At 36.7% G+C, this 20,944-nt stretch overlaps 1 long non-coding RNA gene across 5 annotated transcripts in view; it reads right to left on the bottom strand.

Annotated features, from left to right (window-relative positions):
• Positions 1-20,944, bottom strand: part of LOC143675576 (uncharacterized) — a 173,647-nt gene that overhangs the window by 24,534 nt on the left and 128,169 nt on the right. For 4 of the 5 annotated variants that reach the window (XR_013171658.1, XR_013171659.1, XR_013171657.1 and 1 more), the window contains 2 exons: positions 15,788-15,879; positions 8,496-9,179 (listed from right to left, as the gene is read on the bottom strand). This is a non-coding gene — a long non-coding RNA (uncharacterized LOC143675576). Of the gene's footprint in view, positions 1-8,495; positions 9,180-15,787; positions 15,880-20,944 lie in introns of those variants that run through there. The other variant, XR_013171661.1, reaches the window with a different exon arrangement.

Below are 20,944 nucleotides of genomic sequence, written 5' to 3'. Positions count from 1 at the left end.
TCTCAGAATCTCTTGCTTTCTCCAAAATGTTTCCTCCTTTATAGGATTCCAGTAAACTAATCAAGATCCACCCGAATGAGTGGAGACATGTCTCCACCTAATCCAGTTTAACAACTGCTCTTGATTGTGTCACATCTCCAGGGAGATAATGTAATTACAGATGCAAGCATACAGTACTGAATTGGGATTAGAAGAAATGGCTGCCTTTACAAAGTGGGATTAGGATTAAGCATGGTTTTTCTAGGGTTCACACATCCTTTCAAACCAGCACACCAGCTCATACAGGTTCTACGCTTGTGATGATGAATTTAATGTGAGACCTGTCTGCCTGGTTGTTTATTTTTCTCCACCACCGTTTAGCTACATCATGAGGTGAGAAAGAGTTGAGTTCATTTAGTACATAAAATAATCATTATATTTCCTCTGTGGATTGTACTTTCTAAAAACATAAAATATTCCTTTCTTTAATGCTTGTTTTTTGCTCTGAAATGCAATATGTTTTTACCATTGCATTGATTCTTTTTATTTGCATTTTCTAGGTATATTTTGCATTGCCTTTTATTTTCAATTATTGTTTTAGGTGGGTCTTGTATTCAGCATTTAACTACAGTTTGCTCTTTTAACCTATTCAGATAATATTTGTCTAATCTTTCCTATTTACTGTGACTACTAACAAGATTGACCTTAACCTTGTGTTTTAATTTACTAATGCTGCCAGAATGCAATATACCAGAAATGGAATGGCTTTTATAAAGGAGATTTATTAGGTTACAAGCTTAAAGTTCTAAGGCCATAAAAAATGTCCAAACTAAGGCATCCATATAAAGATACCTTGATGCTGAAGAAAGGCTGATGTTGTCACATGGGAAGGCATGTTGCTGGCTTCTGCTGATCCTTGTTCCCAATTCTGTTGCTTCCAGCTTCTGATTCTAGTGGCTTCCTCTATAAGCGTTCTGATTTAGCTGCTCCAGGGCAAAATTCTGTGTCTGGCATGCTTAGCATCTCATGGGAAGGTACATGGCAAAGCCTGCTAGGCTCTTGTTTCTAATGGCACTCAAGTATCTCTCTCAGCACTCCAAATATCTGCCTCTATGTCACTCTCAGTTCTTGGTGTCTCCTGGGGCTTCTTTATCTCCAAAGGTCAGTATCTAAGCTTTCTTCTCAGTATTTCCCTGTGTAGGCTCTTTTAAGGACTCCAGTAAACTGATCAAGACCCATCTTGAATGGGCGGAGTCACATCATCTAATCAAAAGGCACACCCACAATTGATGCATCACATCTCCATGGAAATAACCTAATCAAAAGGTCTTACCCTACAATATTAAGTCAGAATTAGAAGAACAAGGTTTTTCTGGGGTACATAAGAGTTTCAAACCAGCACCACCTGCCATCTTACTTTATATTTTCTATGTTTTGTACGTTCTCATTTTTTTCCCCTTTCCTCACCTTTATTGTATTGTTTGAGGGCTTCCTCCCACTCTCAATTTTTGGAAGTTACATTGTAATTCTATTGTACTGGCTGAATGCTTAATTTTTTAATTAATTTTTATCTGATTATAAAACTATGTGTTATGGTAGACAAATACATGTTATGGTAGAAAAATTGGAAAATACAGGAAGACATAAGGAATAATATTCATAATCTCCCCAATAGGGAATAATAATTCTAAATAGCTTTTTTTTCCTCAGTTTTTTTTGGGGGGGCAGTGGGGGGAAGTGCATGGTTGGGGAATTGAACCCAGATCTCCCACACGGAAGGTGAGCATTCCCTAACAGTTTTTATACAATGTACTGAAATATATTTGACTGAATGTAACAAGAAAAATACTGAGGTGGTGCTGAAATAATCGCTGAACTTTACTTTGGATAACATTTTACCTCAGAATAAGTTATCAATTTCCACAAAGAAAAATCTACAGATAAAGATTGAAATTATAGGAAATATTAAGAGTTTAAGATAAGTATATTCATTTATTTTGTTTTAAATTACTGTTTGTTTAATGGCTATAAGTTTCTAAGTAATAAAAATGGCACACTGGTAAAAAATCAAAAGATACAAGTGATGTCCAAAGAAACCCCAATAATTTTTAATTAAACAAAAAGAACAGTGTTTAAAAATATCACCCACTGAATCTGTATAAACTGTCCTGGTTTGAAAGTATTATGTTACCTCAGAAAAGCCATGTTTTAATCCTGACCCAATCTTGTGGGAGCAGCCATTTCTTTTAATCCTGATTCAATACTGTAGGTTGAAAACTTTTGAATAAGTTATCTCCACAGAGACGTGACACACCTAATTGTGGGTGTGACCTTTTGATTAGATGGAGATATGTCTCCACCCATTTCCAGGTGGGTTTTGATTACTTTAATAGAGTTTTTAAAAGGGAAAACATTTTGGAAAGACCTCAGAAACAACAGAGCTGACAGAAACTTTAGAGCAGAGATGACACAGATGCTGACAGTTGGAGAACAGAGACACAGATGTTTAATAGATGCTTGGAGCCCAGCAGACATTGCCATGAGATGTTAAGCAAGTCAGAGCTTGGAGAGAGCCAAGGGAAACCCAGAGATGAAAGCCAGCCCCAGAGAAGCAGAGTGAGGAACCCCCACAGGAACAGAGGCTGAAAGCAATGGAGCGCAGGAGCAAGGGATCAGCAAGTGACCAGCATGTCTTCCCAACTGACAGAGGTATTACAGATGCATTGGCCTCTCTTGAATTAAGGTATCTTTTCATGGATGCCATAGTTTGACATTTTTATAGGTTTAGAACTGTAAAATTGTAAAGTACTAAATTGTCTTTTTAACAGCCATTCCATTTCTGGCATAACATATTCCAGCAGCTTCCAAATCAAAACAAATTTTGGTACCAGAGAAGTGGGGTTATGTGGTTTGCAAATAGCAAATGTGTTAGAACATGGATAAGGGAAAGATTTGGTGGAGTTGTCAGGCACTTGATAGAGAAGGCCTGGAATGCTTTGTAGAAATGTGGACTCTAAAGATACCTCTGGGGCAGGCAATGTTGGCACAGTGGCAGAGTTCTCATCTGCTATGCCGGGAACCCAGGTTTGATTCCTGGTGCCTGCCCATGTGAAAACAAAACAAAACAAAAATATGCCTCTGGCAAGCCTTCAGACAGAAATGGGGAATGTGTCATTGCAAACCCTTGTTTTCAAATGGTAGATAATTTGCCAAATTGAGTACTGCTGTTGGGTGGAAGTTAGAATTTAAAGGTGATAAACCAGGATACTTGGCTGAGGAAATTTCCAAACTAAATGTGGAAAAGGCAACCTGGTTTCTTCTTGCAGCTTAAAGTAAAATGTGACAGGAAACAGATAAGCTGAGAACTGAACTCTTGGGTACACATAAAACAGAAATTGATGGTCTGGAAAATTCTGGGCTCCCAGAAAGTGAGACCCCAGAGAACAGTGCCCCACATAAGGATTTAACCAAACACAGAACCAGCCACCCATTTCAGAAAAATCTAGGATTGGAGGTGGAGTTATCCAGGAAGGATTTATGGAAAGTCCTTTTGTTTGATGGGCATGATCCCAGCTAATGCATAGAAAACCAACAAGAGTGATATGAGATCTATATAAATGGAACCATTGCTGATCTGGACTAAAAGGGACAGAAAGGGAAAAATTGAAGGGAAAATAATGAAGGCAGAACCATGGAAACTAAGATCTGAAGCCCAAGAGACCTGGACCCACCCAGGCAGTTGGAGAGAGTGAGTTTGCCCCAGAGACAGAGGGTAGGCCTTCCACTGTGATGTTCAGGAAGAGTTGTGCTGCCTCAAGCCTTGAAGTGAGTGGAACAAATTCCTTGGGGATTGTTCTGGAGGAGTTGAGTATGTGCCCCAATGTTTGGAGAAGGTGGAGCCAAGAAAAAAGTTGTCTCCACAATATCTCCCAAGATTGCATTTGGAGAGAGCCAGGCCACTGCATAGGCCCTTGGAAAGGGTGGGACTGTAGCTTTCTAAAGCCCCAGAGATAAATGAATCTCAAACTTTAAAATTTAATGGAGTTGCCTTGCAGGTTTTCAAAACTGTTTGGGTCTGATGACCCCTGTGCACCATTCGATTTCTCCCTAAAGCAACAGAAACATGTATCCTATGACTGTCCCTCCTTTGTAAATTGGTAGCAGACAACTTGTTCTGGCTCTGGTCCAGAGCCAGAGGAGAATTTTGCCTTATGACAGACCATGCCTGTAGCTGACTTTGATGAGATTTTGTACTGTTTCTGACTTTGTATTGTATTTGTATTTGTATTTCTGAAAATTTTTAAGACTTGGTGACATTGCGATGGAATAAATATACTTTGCATATGGAAAAAACATGTCTTTCGGGGGGTCCAGAGGATGGAATGTGCCATTTTGAAAGTATTATGTACCCCAGAAAAGTCATGTTTTAATCCTGATTCAAATGTGGGAGCAGCCATTTCTTTTAATCAAACTTCTCCGTGCTTCCATTCTTACACCACATTCTACCAGTAAGGTCAGCTAATTAAGCTATCGGGCCCATACCCCGAAAATGTTGGTTTATACCCTTTCCATACTAAATTAACCCCTTAGTCCTAATAATAATTATAGCAACCCTACTATCGGGCACTATAATTACAATACTCAGTTCCCACTGACTTCTAATCTGAATAGGCCTAGAACTAAATATATTCGCCATAATCCCCATCCTACTAATAAAAGCAAACCCATGATCAACTGAGGCTGCCACAAAATACTTTCTAGTACAAACAACAGCATCAATACTCCTCATACTAGCAGTGCTCATCAACCTAATTAATTCAGGTCAATGAACCATTATAAAAGCGCACAACCAACTAGCACTATCAATCATAACTATCTCGCTGGCTATAAAATTAGGACTATCCCCATTTCACTTTTGACTCCCAGAGGTTTGCCAAGGAGTACCACTCATACAGGGAATAATCCTACTCACATGACAAAAACTAGCACCAATTACAATTATATATCAAATCTCCCTATACATCAACACCACACTAGTCCTTACTATGGCTATCCTCTCAATCATAATTGGAGGGTGAGGCGGCCTTAATCAAACACAACTTCGCAAGATCATAGCTTATTCATCAATTGCACACATAGGATGAATAACTGCAATCATCATATTCAACCCAACCCTAACAATATTAAACCTCATCATATACCTAATTATAACAATCCCAATGTTTATGCTACTATCTTACCACTCAGCAACTACAATCCTAGCACTATCACACATATGAAACAACACCCCATTAATAACCACTCTACTAACACTAGTACTAATATCCCTAGGAGGACTACCTCCCCTATCCGGATTTCTACCAAAATGAATAATTATTCAAGAAATAACAAAAAACAATCTTCTAATAATACCCACACTCATAGCAATCCTAGCCCTGCTAGGATTTTTTTCTGTTATAATTCCTCCTCCTTTGATTCTTCTCCCAATCTATAGGGAAATATAAGCAATGCCCATTCTGACTTTTTCACTGACATGTCTTTTTCTTCCAATCTTTAGGGGCATTTGGGGTATGCCCATTCTAACTTTTTCCTGGAAGTCAGGCCCCATGTTGCCAGGGAGATTTACACCCGTGGGAGTCATGTCCCATGTAGTGGGGAGGGCAGTAAGTTCACTTTGCCAAGTTGGCTTAGAGAGAGAGGCCACATCTGAGCAACAAAAGTGGCTGTCTGGGGATGATTCTTAGGCATAATTGTCAGTATGCTTAGCCTCTCATTTGCAGGAATAAGACTCACAGTGGTAAGCCCCAAGATCAAGGGCTCAGCCTACTGAATTGGTTGTCCCCACTGCTTGTGAGAATATCAGGAATTCCCCAGATGGGGAAGTTGAATATTCCTCCTTTTTTCCCAGTTCCCCAAGGGGACTTGGTAAATACTTTTTTATTCTTTGTCCAAATTTCTCTGGGATGTATCATTGGATCACATAAATCTGTACAAACCAATAAGATATCATGCCCTATTCAAGATTCCATGTAATTATGGTGTTCAAGTAAACTGGATAATGTGCTAGCAAAAATATAAGTTTTACACCAAATAAAACCTTCTCCCTTTGATCATGCACAGAGGTTGAAGTTTGAAAATATGGACCATATCATTCTTTACGCAGTATTCTTTCTATCCAGATCAGTATCACCCATTTCTCCAGATAAAGTCTGATTTCCCCCTCAGCCGCTTTACTATTACTATTGCTAATAGTATTATTGAAATAGTAATAGTAAGTATTACTATTTCATAATAATACTGACTTTAATAGCTTCAGTGCTCTAACTCTGAGACTCAGGTGTCAAATAAATACCTGACGTTTCAGCAGCCCTGTTCATTTTATTACTGTTTCTCCATTTAAATTTATTTCACCATTGACATTTTTAATTTTCAAGGATACTTTCTTGTCATATAGTCACCCCTTTTTATAGCATTCAGCTCATATGTTATTAATGTATTATTATCTCAGCTCTTTTAGAATACCAATTGAAGAAAACATTTTTTTTAAGAACTGCCAAAAATCTAATTTTATTTTTGCATTCTTTATAAATAAAAAACCAATAACCAGCATTTTCTTTTCCCACTTAGATCCAACTTCAATAACCATGTATTTCAGGAACTACTGAAAGACTTCAAGTACACTGTCTACAATGAATAGTTCATAATTGTATCCTATATATATATATATATATATATATATATATTTTAACTATTGTCAACTCTTGGAACATGTTAAGTAAACTAACTTTATATTTTAATAAAAATTAGTAACTTGAAACTTCATGCAGATGTGACATTTGTAAAATCTAACTCTTTAACATAAGGTAAACAGTCTTAGGCACGCTGCCACTGAGAAATTTTTAATGTCCATAGTAAGAAAACATTTTTTTAAGTTCTCTCCCATTCCTTGCATTTTCTCTGTTGTTCCTATGTCAGCTTAGTCCTCTTTTACAAACATTGGCTTTCCTCAATTGGTGATCCTTTTGTGTAGTCATCTTTATTCATTCCTGTAACAAATATTAAGTGCCTACTGTGTATCATGCAATGCTCTAGGTGTTGATATGGATTCAATGATCAATATACATTTTGTAATTCTATTTACCCAAAAGTTCCTCTACCCAAATCAAGGGCTATCTGGAGCCTCCGTGAACAGAGGCAGGGTGTGCAAACAGGCAAACTTCCCTTGCAGATGTGTGGGGCTGGGCGAGAGCAGAGGGGCGAGTTTGGCCCATGTACATTTGCCAAAGCAAAGAGGCCTTTCTCTGGCAGTAGAAGAGTGTAGGGCATTTCAGTCCTAGAGGAAATTTTCTTTCTCTTTGTCCTCCCTGGTCTCTCATGAACATCTAGAGACATCTCAGATTCCTGGTTCCCTCTGGAAACCTTGACTGTGTGAAGAAAGCAGTTCTCAGGGGTATATTCTTACAGTAAAGGTTTTCAACTGGGCAGAATTTTGCTCCTTCCCCACCCCCCCCCAGGGGATCTGTAAATGTCTGAAGACATTTTTGATTGTCACAACTTGGGAGCAGGAGCAGTGCTACTGGCAATTAGTAGCTAGAGACATGCTACCAGATATCCTGTGATGCACAGGAGAGCCCCTCAAAACCAACAATTATCTCATCTAAAATGTCGATAGTCCTGAGCTTGAGAAACCCTACTCTAAGACCAAATGCTGCTGTCAAAGCAAGGGAGAAGAAGTGGGTGGGCCCTCATGCATTAATAGTACTTTAAATTATATTCATTATTACCCAGTAGCCCACTCCAGTTTTTTCAATTTGTTAAAAACTAAAATTTCCTCCAGAGCACTTATAGGAAAATGGCTCTTACATCTGTAATAACCTCTTGTACATGTGCTTTAGATTATATTTTCCTTTACCTTGCTTTCTTTAATTGCATTTACCTTCTAGAAATTCCTCAAAATGCCTGGTCTGCTGATTGCAAACATTCTTGTTTCCAGTGAATTTATGGTTCAGTGGTTTCTTTTTGTATAGGTGTCACACTTTAACTACGTCTATCCTACAGAAGTGCTTTAAAGAAAACTATGAGTGGAAATCATGTATTTTTGCAGTGATAATATTGATAGCAGTTATAATAACCCCATAAAAAGTTTACAGTATAGTTTCTAACCACATAATTCCCATCTTCGGCATTTGAGCAGAAAAGCAATAATTCAGAAAGGTGTATTAGAGGGTTTGCTTTCAATTCCTCTACTGCATTGAAAATTTCTTCAGAATTTTATGACGTTAGCTTAACTAGGGTTTATTGAAGCACCAGTCTTGATAGCTTAATGAGAATTTCTCATAAATGTATATTCTGCAGTATATTTGATTTTATCTTTACCAAACCATAGCCAAAACAAAGACACCTGAAAAGTTATAAAATCAGGTAGAAAATTTAGAAAATTAGTACCACCTGACAAGAGTTCATTTTATCTTAGATATTTGGATAAATGGCAAAGCTATTTGGATAAAGAGCTGAAATATTAGAATATTTGATGCACACTAAGTTTTATAGTTTTTCATTGAAAGTGTCAAGCATGTTCTCAGAACAAAAATGTTAACAAAAAAAATTTTTTTAAGGTATAGACAACAGAAATGTAAGCCTTTTACCCCAGTCCTCAGGTCTTTAACTGCAGAGGTAACCACTATTAGCAATTTCTTGAAATGACATTAATTTTAAGACATATAATCTCAGTAAAACATGTTGTCTATTAATATATTTACTGAACATTATCAGAGCTACAGTCCCATCCCCAACTTTATTGCAAACATTTAATGGTGAAGATTTCCTTAGATGACTTATGTTCAACTTACATATTAGTCACCCTCCGTAATTATATTGCTGGAACAAAGCATGCCAGCATCTTAGTCGCTTGTAGCACAGGTGTTTTTCTCATATTACATGTTGGCTGTGGAGTCAGCTGTGCGGTTGACTGCAGCTGTACTTCAAGTTTTCTTCATTCCAGCGTTCGGGCTAAAAGAGCAGGTCCTTATTGGGGCCTTGCCCACATGTGTCAGACAGAGGAAGGTGCTGGTGGAACTCTCAATGGCACTTAAACCACTCAGTTTTCATTGGCCAAAACTAGCCACACGGCCAAGATTGACATCAATTAGGGTGGAAAGGATGATCCTCCTGAAGGGAAGGTCCCATTACGGAAAGACCTGCTAGAGCTAGGACCCTTATAAGAGGCAGTGAATACTTGGAACAGCTTGTTTAATTATTGCCAGTTTGCTATTCAGTTATGTATTTTGTAACCAATGGCTGCAGGCCTAATTAAAGAATATCCACATGATGCTCATTCATTCTGACGTGTACACCACTATCCCACATTAAGTTGATTGCCCCACAGAACTGACCTTCTTTGCTTGACTCACCCTACACTACCAGATATAAATAAGTAGATTTTGGGTGATTCTTTTCATAGGAAAGGGGGGAAGATTCACGTGGTTCATAAGAACAATATCTAGTGAATCCCTGAGGTTACAATGGTACCCAGAAGTGCTAAATCTACCATACTCAGTTTGCAAGAGCATCAACTAAACTGAGCTTCTGGAGGTGTCAGAGACAGACTTAGCATTTCTGAGTACAGTCAATAAAGCTGCTGCTTAAGAACTTCAAGCAAGATGTTATTTTGAGAGAATTGTTTAGAAATTTTTGCAATATAGAGCAAAAACATATTTTCTGTTTATCACTTTAAGTAATTGGCAATGTGAATATGTTAATCTGATTTGTGTACACTCTTTAGCTCTAAGGATATGAAAAAAGGGGGGTGTTAATTATATACTAATTCTTCTTGTAAGTAAGGGAAGCAGAGTAAATAAAGTACCAAACATGGGGGAATAAAAAATGCAGCCAAAATTGTATGGTCATGATATTCCATAAATGATTTCTGTAGTTCCCATACATCTTTGATTTCTTTGGGAATTAGTAAATCTTACATTTTATGGAATTGCCAGTTTTCAGAATACAAACCTTTAATCATTGTAGCATTTTGATCTTCTGGCTAAGAGCTTGGACTTTGGAACTAAACAGACCTAGCTTGAGCTCTATCACTTAACAACTGCATGATTTTGATCAAGTTAATTAACCTCACTAGAGACTTATTTTTTTCATCTTCAAAATGGTGCTATATCAACAGTACTGATTGTGGGGATTAAATGATATAATGTTGAAAACCTCTTAGCACAGTATCTGGCACATAATAAGTATTCAATAAACATTAGCAATCATTATTACTATTTTTCTGAACAAAGACTATTCACGTTTTTTTTTTTAATATGAGTACACTAAAATATAAAAGAGCCCAGCCACCATTCAATTTTCCTGATTAATCCTGATTCTTCTTTTGCTTTATACTCTCCACTCTCAAATAAAAAGGTGGTAAGGAGAGTCACATTCAATAGAAGAAGTTCTTATTTATGCAAATAACACAGAAAAGCAAAGTTTATCTTGCAGAAAATAAGCTATTTAAGAAACTCACCTTACTCACACCCTAGCTATCATTCCAGGATACAACACTCCAATCAGGGTCCTCAAAAGCTTCAAAACTCCACATGAAAAACTTCACTTCAAGAAATTAAAGATATTCTGGAAAGTTATTTTTTAAATTATCTTTACATCTCCAATATTAAACATTTAAATAGAAATTAAAGTGCTTAGTATGGATAGGCTGGGAAAATTTGTTAAGAATGTGTTTGGCACTGGACTCTGCAGCCAGTCCACTGTACCCACCACACCAGGGGTGAAACCTGGACCCACAACACACAGTGCTATCACCTTCCTTTCCCTGAGTATTGCCTGCTCTGCAGGCACCTGCTTTGTTTTTCATGCCCAGTGCTTTGGTTCCTGCCCAGAACTAGAGTCTTGCCTTGATCTACAGCCTACTTGGCTGGAATCCTATGTTCCTGCCTTGGTCCAGCCTTGCCCCTGGGGGAAGGGGGGGTAAGCAAGGGTTCTGTGTTCTGGCTGGTTCCCCAATGAAACAGATTCTATGGAACTAGACAGCTGCCTCCTAATACTGAGCAGCATCTGTTACCTGAAAACCACCCACCTCCCCCCATTTCCACTGCTAAGCATCTGAGCCAGTCTTTTGTTGTACATCAAATAGACCCACAATAAGCAGTCTTGATTGACCCCAGAGTCTTATTTTTCTCTTACACTGATACTGTTCTGTTGTGCTTTCTTACTTTTTTATTTGTACCACAGAGATGACCCTCATGATTCTTTGGGACTAGAACTCATTTTAACAAGGTACACACGATGTAAGTTCTGTACATGCTAATTATATCTGGTGTCTGCAAGTATAAAATTTATTGTCAGGCTTCTGGAGTCCAAGAATAAACATCAATAATGTTTGTAATGGTTGAAAGGAAGGGAAATAAATAATATTATTAAGCACTTGCTATACACTAGCACTTTGCTAAAAGTTTTACTGATTTTATATAATTTAATTTCCACAAAATCCTCTGAAATACCTATTATTCCTATTTAATAGCTGAGGAAACTGGCATTCACAGAGGTTAAGCAACTAGTTAAACTACTTGTTAATGGCTGAACTCAAATTTGTATCTATCTGACTTATTAACTCACATCTGTATTGATAAATAATAATGATACTAAAATATAATATTGTAGTATCATTACCAGTCACTGTATAAATACTAAATCTAGATTAGATTACATCACTTAATCTTCAGATCAATCCTATTATTGATGTCAATATTGAGTATTTCATTTAATCCTCATATCAATCCTATTATTATTTCCATTTTATAAACAAGGGAATTAAGGCATAGAGAGATTAAGAAGAAACTTGTTCACTTATAAGTACCAGAGCCAGAGTTTGAACCAAAAGGTCTGATTCCAGAGTACATCATTAAATACAATCAGCATTTTTCTATTTACTTATGTATTTATTTATAGCCTTTTCCATTCCAAAAGGAACATGATGTATGTTACAGAAAATGTGGAATATATGAAATATTTAAAAATCAGGGCAAAGGTAAAATAAGAAAATGAGGGTAGAGAACTAAGGCAATTCTAAAAAATGCATGCCATAAACTTTTATTAACTTACAAAGTAAGGCCAAACAGAATAAAAACTATGTCAAATAAGTTTATGCAGCTCAAACATGTTCTAACAATTTCTAATCAGTGTCCTATTGCTAACTAAAATATTTAAATACTTTAAATATTTTAAATATTCAATAAACAGATAAACCCACAAAACCTCCCTTTGTTCTGCTGAGCTCTTAGGCCTTCAGATATTAATTTTGTCAAGCAAAAACCAAAGTATCTTGAAGGTTGAAAACTTTCCTCACTTGGAATCAAGCCACTTACTTAACTCCAGGAAATAAAGCAAGGATTTGAAAGGGAAAATTATATTAGCCATCCTTTCTTAAAGAAGAGGAATAGAACAGCTTCTCATAATGCTATCTGGAATTTGTCCAAATTTCCAATGTTTCAGAATGTATCAGTCAGTTCTCAGTTGCAGGCAATAGAAACAACTCTATCTGATGAAAGCAGAGATTTATTAAAAGTATAGGTAGCCTGCAGATTTCTGGGAAGGCTGGATAGCTAAACTTTGAATGAGAGGCATGTATGAGATGTCAGATACCTGAAGTACAGCTAAACTCACACCAGACACCAGACTGCTTGCATCCATTGGGACCACTGCCATCTCTGTCACCACTCAACTCAAGAATGAACTCTCCCTTTTCCTTATATTTTCAATTGCTAGCTCATGTTTCAAATTCTGAGTTCAAAGCATTTCATTGGGCAAATCCAGGGTATGTACCTGTACTTCAGCTACAACAGAGGCTGAGAAGAAAGCATCTGGACTTTTTAGCATCTAAAATAGAAGGCAAGCTGTACTCTCCACCAAGACTTACACAATGAGGAATGACCCTACATTCCAAGGAGGGTCAGTTGCTGGCAATGATAGTGTGGCAAACTCCATGGGAGGAAAGACTCAGGGAAAACGTGGTATTAAACAACATGAGATACGTAAAGTGCTTAGAGCAATTGCTGGCACATAATCGTTATTCAATAAATGCTAGTGGTTGTTTCCAACCTGCTGTAGTATTACAATTCTGTACTATTTGAATTTAGATACAATTACATGCTACACTGAATGTAGTCACTTAGAACCAAGCAGGGGCTCCAGAGATTTGTTCGTTTTTCCTTATCTATTTTCTTCCTTTTCTCCCACACTCATAGGCTCAGGATCCTTGATGGGGAAAAGTCCCTCAGCTGACATGATGGTAAAATGATCTAATACCTTTCTAAATTTAATCTAAATCCTGACTGTAAGAGATGGATTAATTTTCAAAGTAGCTGGAATGGAGATTTGCAGAGTGGAAAAAAAGTCCCGTGTCTCTAAGTAAATGTTATGTAACACAAATATGTCCTCTCAGCATAATCATTCATAATGGGGTCTAAGATCCTACAGATAGCAATTAGCCAGGTGTATTAGGATGAAGCTATTATTAATGACCCTGAAGGTCGGGGGATGGAGGAACTGGAAGAAGAAGAAGAGATAGAGAAAAGAAAAAAAATAAAAGATGTTTTTTGAGCACCCATGGATCAGGCCATGGTGCTGAGCATTTTTTCATTTAATTCTGATAATACTGCAGTGATGTAGATATTACATTGTTAATCCTATTCTACTTTAGAGAAAACTGGAGGTTCAGAGCTATTAGGTCAGCTGCCCAAGGTCACACAGCAAGGGCCATCCAATTCCAAAGTCCATGCTATTTCCCATGGCATTCCAATGATGATGAGGCTTTTTCCTGAGCTAGAAATGTAGTATTTGTGCCAGCAGTAGATAGCAAACTACCAAAAGAGAACTATCTCATGCTTTGTTATAATTTGTTTTAAGCAGCATTCCATATCACTAGTCATCTCACTACAGCCCCTAAAAATGGTATGACAGAATCACTACTTCTCCAAAGCAAAGAAGTCATAAAAGGAGGGCATAAAGGGAGATAGAAGCCATCTCAGGGGGGCAGGAACTTTTGTCTAACTTATTGCTATACCTCCAGTTCAGAGAACAATTTGTGACACAGAGTAGATGCTTAATATTTGTTAAGCAAACCAATCAATCACCCTATATATGTTTATCCCCAGGCTAGGCTATGTTGGGAAGGATATTTATTATGTATTAAGACTTGCAGATTTTTTTCAGTATCTTTAAAGGATATCTTAATAGAGAAAATGTATTTAATTCTGTGTATGCTTAATTTGTATCCGTGCAGTATTAAAAGAAGATGGACTTTTAATAGTTAATAAATAGATATTTATGTGAAGAGTATCAACATTATAAAACCTTGTGAATAAAAATAGTTGTTTGCTTTAAGAAGAGGTATATTTATCATATATCAAATATCAGGATATTTGAATAGGGTTGTAAAACAAGATAGCCCCTTCATCCAGATATTTTTTATTTGAAGATTGGCTCTATAGGGTAAAAATATGAGAAAAGTTTCAGTGATTCTGGAAGTAAGAAGTGTTATCAATTATAATCCTGCCACATTATCAACTATAATCCTGCCGGGGCCTGAGAAGTCCCTAGATCATCCCTAAAAATTCAATACTTAAGGCTAATTATTCCAACACTGTATGGAAAACAGCGGTCTCACAAATCTGAATCCAACAATAATTTACATTTTGTTGACAATTATGAGGCCTTACTTGATCTTAAATTTACTTTAAAAATTATCAGAGAGGGCGGGCCACGGTGGCTCAGCAGGCAAGAATGCTTGCCTGCCATACCAGAGGACCCGGGTTCGATTCCCGGTGCCTGCCCATGTTAAAAAAAAAAAAAAAAAAGTATCAGAGAAAGATTAAATTGTGTTCAACCTAATTTAGAATTAGATTTTTCTAATCTTAGTATTAAATGTATTTAGAGTTATTACAAAAAGAGATAAACTATTTACGACTCTATAAAATTCCAAATACAGACATTTCTAATTTTATAAACACCCTAATTTCTACTGCCAGAGCAGCTTCCACCAACAAAAGAAGATCTGTAGATAGAAATTTTGTGGATAGAAAGTCTGGAAAATTACAGAGGGTGCTTATAATGTAGAGGAGAAAAGTAGAAATGTTGATTTAGAAGTGGGAAAAGGAAAGATGTGAATAACAAGGTCAGATATATGAGATGTTGGTGGATGGGGCAAATGAAAGGCAGGACTGATCTGCTACATGTTATGCTAGACAAAAATTTCTTCTTGGGACACATAAAAAATTGCATTTCTCTCTTTAACAGTTAAAATTTTACCAGTTAGAAATTAATTTGGCTATATGTATTATCTCTTTAAAATGCAAGTATGAGAGTAGGTGTAATGGAAGAATTGAGGGACAAAAAAAAATGTAGAAGACTTAAAATAACAAAATGGCAGAAGAAAGTCCTTCATTAACAGTAGTTACTTTAAATATAAATGTATTAAACACCCTAATCAAAAGGCAGAGATTGGTAGAATAATTTTTTTTAAAAGTATGACCAAACTATATACTGTTTATAAAAGACTCACCTTAAATTCAAACATGCAAGTAGTTTGAAAATGAAAGGATAGAAAAAATTATCCCATGCAAATAATAACCAAAAGAGAGCTAGGATAGCTATACTAATATCAGATAAAATAGACTAAGTAAAAAACTATTACAAAGAACAAAGAAGGACACTGAACACTGATAAAGGGGTCAATATGACAAGAAGATATAACAAATTGAAAATATATTCTAACCTAACAGCAGTACCCCAAAATATATACCTCATATGTTGACACAGTTGAAGGGAGAAGTAGACATCTCGACCTTAATAGTAGAAGACTCAAATACACCATTTTCAATATGGATTGAACACCTAGACAGAAGATCAATAAAGAAATAGAAGACTTGAACAAGACTGTAAGTCAAATAGACCTAACAGACATATATAGAACGTTTCACCTAACAACAGCAGAACACACACATTTCTCTAGTGTACTAGGATCATTCTCTAGGATTGACCATATATTAGATCACAAAACAAAGTCTCAATAAATTTAGAAATATTGAAATCTTTTTTTTTGTTTTTTGTTTTTTGCATGGGCAGATACTGGGAATCGAACCTGGTCTCCAGCACAACAGGCGAGAACTCTACCTTCTGAGCCACTATGTCCTGCCCTTGAAATCATTTTTAATTAAAAAAATTTTTTAAAGTAAGTTAAAGTGATTCTATTTATTATGATATTTAATTTCACACTGGGCCAAAAAAAAAAAAAAAAGATAGAGGAAAATCTTGATTCCTAAGAAAAGAACAGGGGATATGAAATTCTTCCAGAGCTAAAGCTTTTAGGTCAATATATAAAAAGCCTTTCCCAGGAAAGAGACATGTAAATCCTTTTTAATCTTTAAATTCAGTATTTTATTAAATAATCTTGCCCTTTTTGATCAATTTAATGGATTTTAAATTTTAGATACAATAAGAAATTTTAAATTATGTCTTTTTAAAACCTCTTACTTTTAAGTATGTTTAAAAAAAAACAGTCTAATTAGCTAAAATGATAAAGAATTATCACCATGCCTGTAGTTACTGTTATTAATAGTCTACTTATTGTAATTTGGAGTGAGTGTGTGTATGTGTGTGTATGTGAAGGGTTGGGGTATTTGGTCCAGTTTCAGACTGTCATTATTTTGTACTCTCAGTTTCACACTAAAAATAGAATATATGTTAAGTATAATTTATCTTCCATTATCAAAGATGTATTTAATACAGATAATCCTAATTTTATGAATGTTATTATGCTCCAGAAACTGTTTTTTAAATAAATAGTTTGTATCTAAGAAAACATTTTCCAGAGATGTTGAGAGCAAAGCTCTGGCTAGAAATAAAGACGTAGAGATGGAGACACTAAAGAAAGGAAAAATACATCAACCCCCAGCATAAATTAGTTTTCCTGTTGTGATAAAATTGGTGATGGTTTGGTAAGTAGGGGCCTTAGTTTAAGATTTAGCATATTACAGATGAGGAAAATGAGGTTTAGAGAGTTTAAGTAACTTGCCCAAGGCGCCACAGGATTTGAACCAGCACTGTCTGGGCACTGAATATACAACAATATACAAGGCAAAGATGTGGGCCTCATGAAGAATATATTATAGAGAGCGAGATTGACAATAAACAAAATAAATTTAATCTAATATCTGGCCATAAAAAGTACATTGAAGGAAAATTAAGCAAGGAATTGAGAGCAGTGGAGTGAAGGAGGTTATTTTAGCAAGTCTGAGGTTTATCTAAGGAGGTGACATTTGAGCAGTATGGACCTGAATAAAGTATAGGAATTAGTTACATTAATATCTGAGGCACTATGGACAGACAGAACACTATGTGCAAAGGCTTTAGGGTGATGGCAAGCTTACAGTGTTAAAAGATTACAAGAAAGGGAAAATTAAATATGAGAATGTTAGGAGACAAGATTAGAAAGATAGCCCAAGGCCAGATCTTGTAGGGCCTCTGGCTATACGTTTTGTGCTAAGTATAATGAAAAGCAAGAAAAAAAGATGACTTAAATTTTGAGAGATCACACTGTATGCTAAAGGGAGAAGAGACTATAACGCATCAAGGATAGAAGAAGTGGTACCAATAAGTAATCTTTTGAGGTCCAGATGGGAAATAATTTTGGCTTGGACTAGTGTAGTAGTGGTAGAGATAGTGAGAAGTTGTCAGATTGGAATACATTTTTAAGAGAGAGACAAAAGAATATGCTGTTATTGGGTATGAGAATTACAGGATCAAGGATAATTTCAGTTTGGGACATAAACAACTTTTTGTTTTGTGATCTAATATATGGTCAATCCTAGAGAATGATCCTGGTGCACTAGAGAAGTATGTGTGTTCTGTTGTTGTTAGGTGAAATGTTCTATGAAAAAGAAAACCAGGGAAGAGTATATTTGGGAAGGGAGGGAGAAGGATAAAGGGAAATCAGGAGCACTCCTTTTTATTTGTGAAGTTTGATATTCCTCTTTGACATCCAAGTGGAAATATTGAGATTGAAGTTGGATGTACAGGATTGGAGTTCAGGGAAGAAGTCAACACTATAAAAAGAAATTTGATACTCACCCAGCCCAACAGAGACTTTGCATAGCAAAAAGATCCAAGTATTGAGCCCAGGATCATGCCACCATTTGCAGGTAGAGAAAAGGAAAGGGTTCTATAAAGGAGATAAAGTAGAAGCAGCCGGTGAATTAGAGGGAAAAAATAATATAGTATCCTGGAAACCAAGGGAAGAAAGTTGTTTAAAGGATGGAGTGATTAACAGTGTCTAATGTTATTAAGGGGTCAAGTAAAATAAGGATTGAAAATAACCTCTGAATGGGGGAACACATGTTAATGGTGATCTTGTTTCCTGTAGTTTTGGTGGAGTGAGGACAAAACACTTGGTGGATTCAAGAGAGAAAGAGAGGAATGGAAACTTAACCCCACAGGGGATAGGTCAAGCCTACTTAAAATTAAGCCTAAGAGTCACCCCCAAGAGAACATCTTTTGTTGCTCAGATGTGGCCTCTCTCTCCAGCCAACACAACAAGCAGACTCACCACCCTCCCCCTGTCTACATGGGACATGACTACCAGGGGTGTGGATCTTCCTGGCAACGTGGGACAGAAATCCCAGAATGAGCTGAGATTCAGCCTCAAGGGATTGAGAAAAACTCTAGATTGAGCTGAGACCCAGCATCAAGGGATTGAGAAAACCTTCTCGACCAAAAGGGGGAAGAGTGAAATGAGACAAAGTGTCAATGGCTGAGAGATTCCAAACAGAGTCGAGAGGTTATCCTGGAGGTTATTCTTATGCATTAAGTAGATATCACCTTGTTATCCAAGATGTAATGGAGAGGCTGGAGGGAACTGCCTGAAAATGTAGAGCTGTGTTCCAGTAGCCATGTTTCTTGATGATGATTGTATAATGATATAACTTTCACAATGTGACTGTGTGATTGTGAAAACCTTGTGTCTGATGCTCCTTTTATCTACCTTGTCAACAGATGAGAGGAATATATGGAATAAAAATAAATAATAGGGGGAACAAATGTTAAAATAGATTTAGTTTGAAATGCTAATGATCAATGAAAGGGATCAGTAAGGGGTATGTAAAATTTTTTTTTTCTATTTGTTATATTTTTCTGTTGTCTTTTTATTTCTTTTTCTGAATTGATACTAATGTTCTGGGAAATGATCATGATGATGCATATGCAACTATGTGATGATATTGTGAATTGCTGAGTGTATGTGTTGGGAATGTTTGTTTCTTGTAATATTTTTATTAATAAAAAATTTAAAAAAAAGAGAGGAAAGGAAGCATACACAATAAAAATGGAAAACCCATTAGAGCAATTTTGCATTAAATAGGAACAGAGAAACTAGATGTGCTGAAGAAAAATGTAGGATCTGGGGAGGTCATTTTAAAAGATGAAAACAATTATAGCATATTTTCTTGATGACAGGACTTAAACAGTAGAGAGGAAGAATTGATATGGCGGGGTTGGGGGGAGGCAAAAGGACAATTGCAGGGGCAGAATTCTTTAATAAGCAGAGGGCATGGGATTCACACCTGATGGAATGCAGGTAACAATAAGAAGTGGAAATTTGTAAATATGTAAGTGGGAAGATGAAAATTGCTTCTGATTGCTTCTGTTTACTGAGCAAAGTAAGAAGTATGATCATCTATTGAGAATAGGTCAGCTGTTGAGAATAAAAAAGGGTAGAAGATGTAAGAAGTTGTAGGGGAGAGAAGATTGAAAAGTTCACTTAGAAAGTGGGAGAGTGAATTCAGTAGAACAGTGTCAAGAGTCAAACATTCTGGTTATAAGTTGAAAGTAATGTTAAATCCGTGTTGAAGAGCGGTGTGACAGTGGCTTAGTGGCAGAGTTCTCGCCTGCCATGCCAGAGACCCAGTTAGAAATGTAGTGTTTCACAATTTTAGATGTTAGAAGTCTGAAATTGAGGTGTTGGCAGGGCTGTGCTTCCTCTTAAATCTGTGTCCATGCCTCTCTCCTGTATTCTGGCAGTTGCCGGCAGTCCCTGACGTTCTCTGCCTCAGCCGTCATGTGGTGTTTCTCCCTTGTTCTCTCTCCCTGTATCCAAATTTCCACTTCTTATAAGTATAGCAGTCATACTGGATGAAGGACCTACTCTACTCCACTATTACCTCATTTAATTTGCCTAATGCCAACTGTCAGACCCAATTTCCAAATAAGGTCACATTCTAAGATTCTGGAATTTAAGACTTTGAATTTTTCTTTTTGGGATTGAACAATTCAATCCATAAGAATATATAAAGCACTGCCTTTACTTTCCTCAATTACTTGAATCCATGTAGCTTATTTAGGAGGTACAAGAACCACAGACAGAAGAGTCAGGAAGTAAGACAGGAACAGAAAGGCAGCCAATAAAGGTATGTTTTTACTACCATTCTGTATGACTGGAGCTTAATCTCACAGGGGAACAGGTGTAGAACACAAACCTCAAATATAGCCCACCTGAGGGAAGAGGGAGCTGAGACTAAAAAGCTATGAACTTCTAGTCAACAAAGTCCATTCAGATTCATCCTCACCGAGGAGAGTTTCAGAGCTCTGAGGCAAGACCATTAATATGCATTACAATTTATCTCAAATGAATGTGGACTGCTTCTAATCAGGTAATGAAAATAATTGTCCTTCTAATGGAGATTGAAAAGAATGCATACAAAGTGCCAGAGGCTATTTGGATCACTTCTTATTAGGATACCACACCTTGCATAGCAGCTGCAATTGTCGTTACCACTCATTTAGGTTTACACTAATTCATTGTCTACCATGATCCATTTGGTTTTTGCAGGAGCCAGACTGATGAATTAAATAGAGATATATTGAGCACCATCATCCCTGCATTCTTTTGTCTTTGAGGGTGGTGCTA

Source organism: Tamandua tetradactyla, chromosome 1, assembly GCF_023851605.1.
Source record: "Tamandua tetradactyla isolate mTamTet1 chromosome 1, mTamTet1.pri, whole genome shotgun sequence".
Lineage (NCBI taxonomy): Eukaryota > Metazoa > Chordata > Mammalia > Pilosa > Myrmecophagidae > Tamandua > Tamandua tetradactyla.
Note: the sequence above shows the minus strand (reverse complement) of the source record. Positions and strands in the feature narration are given on the sequence as shown.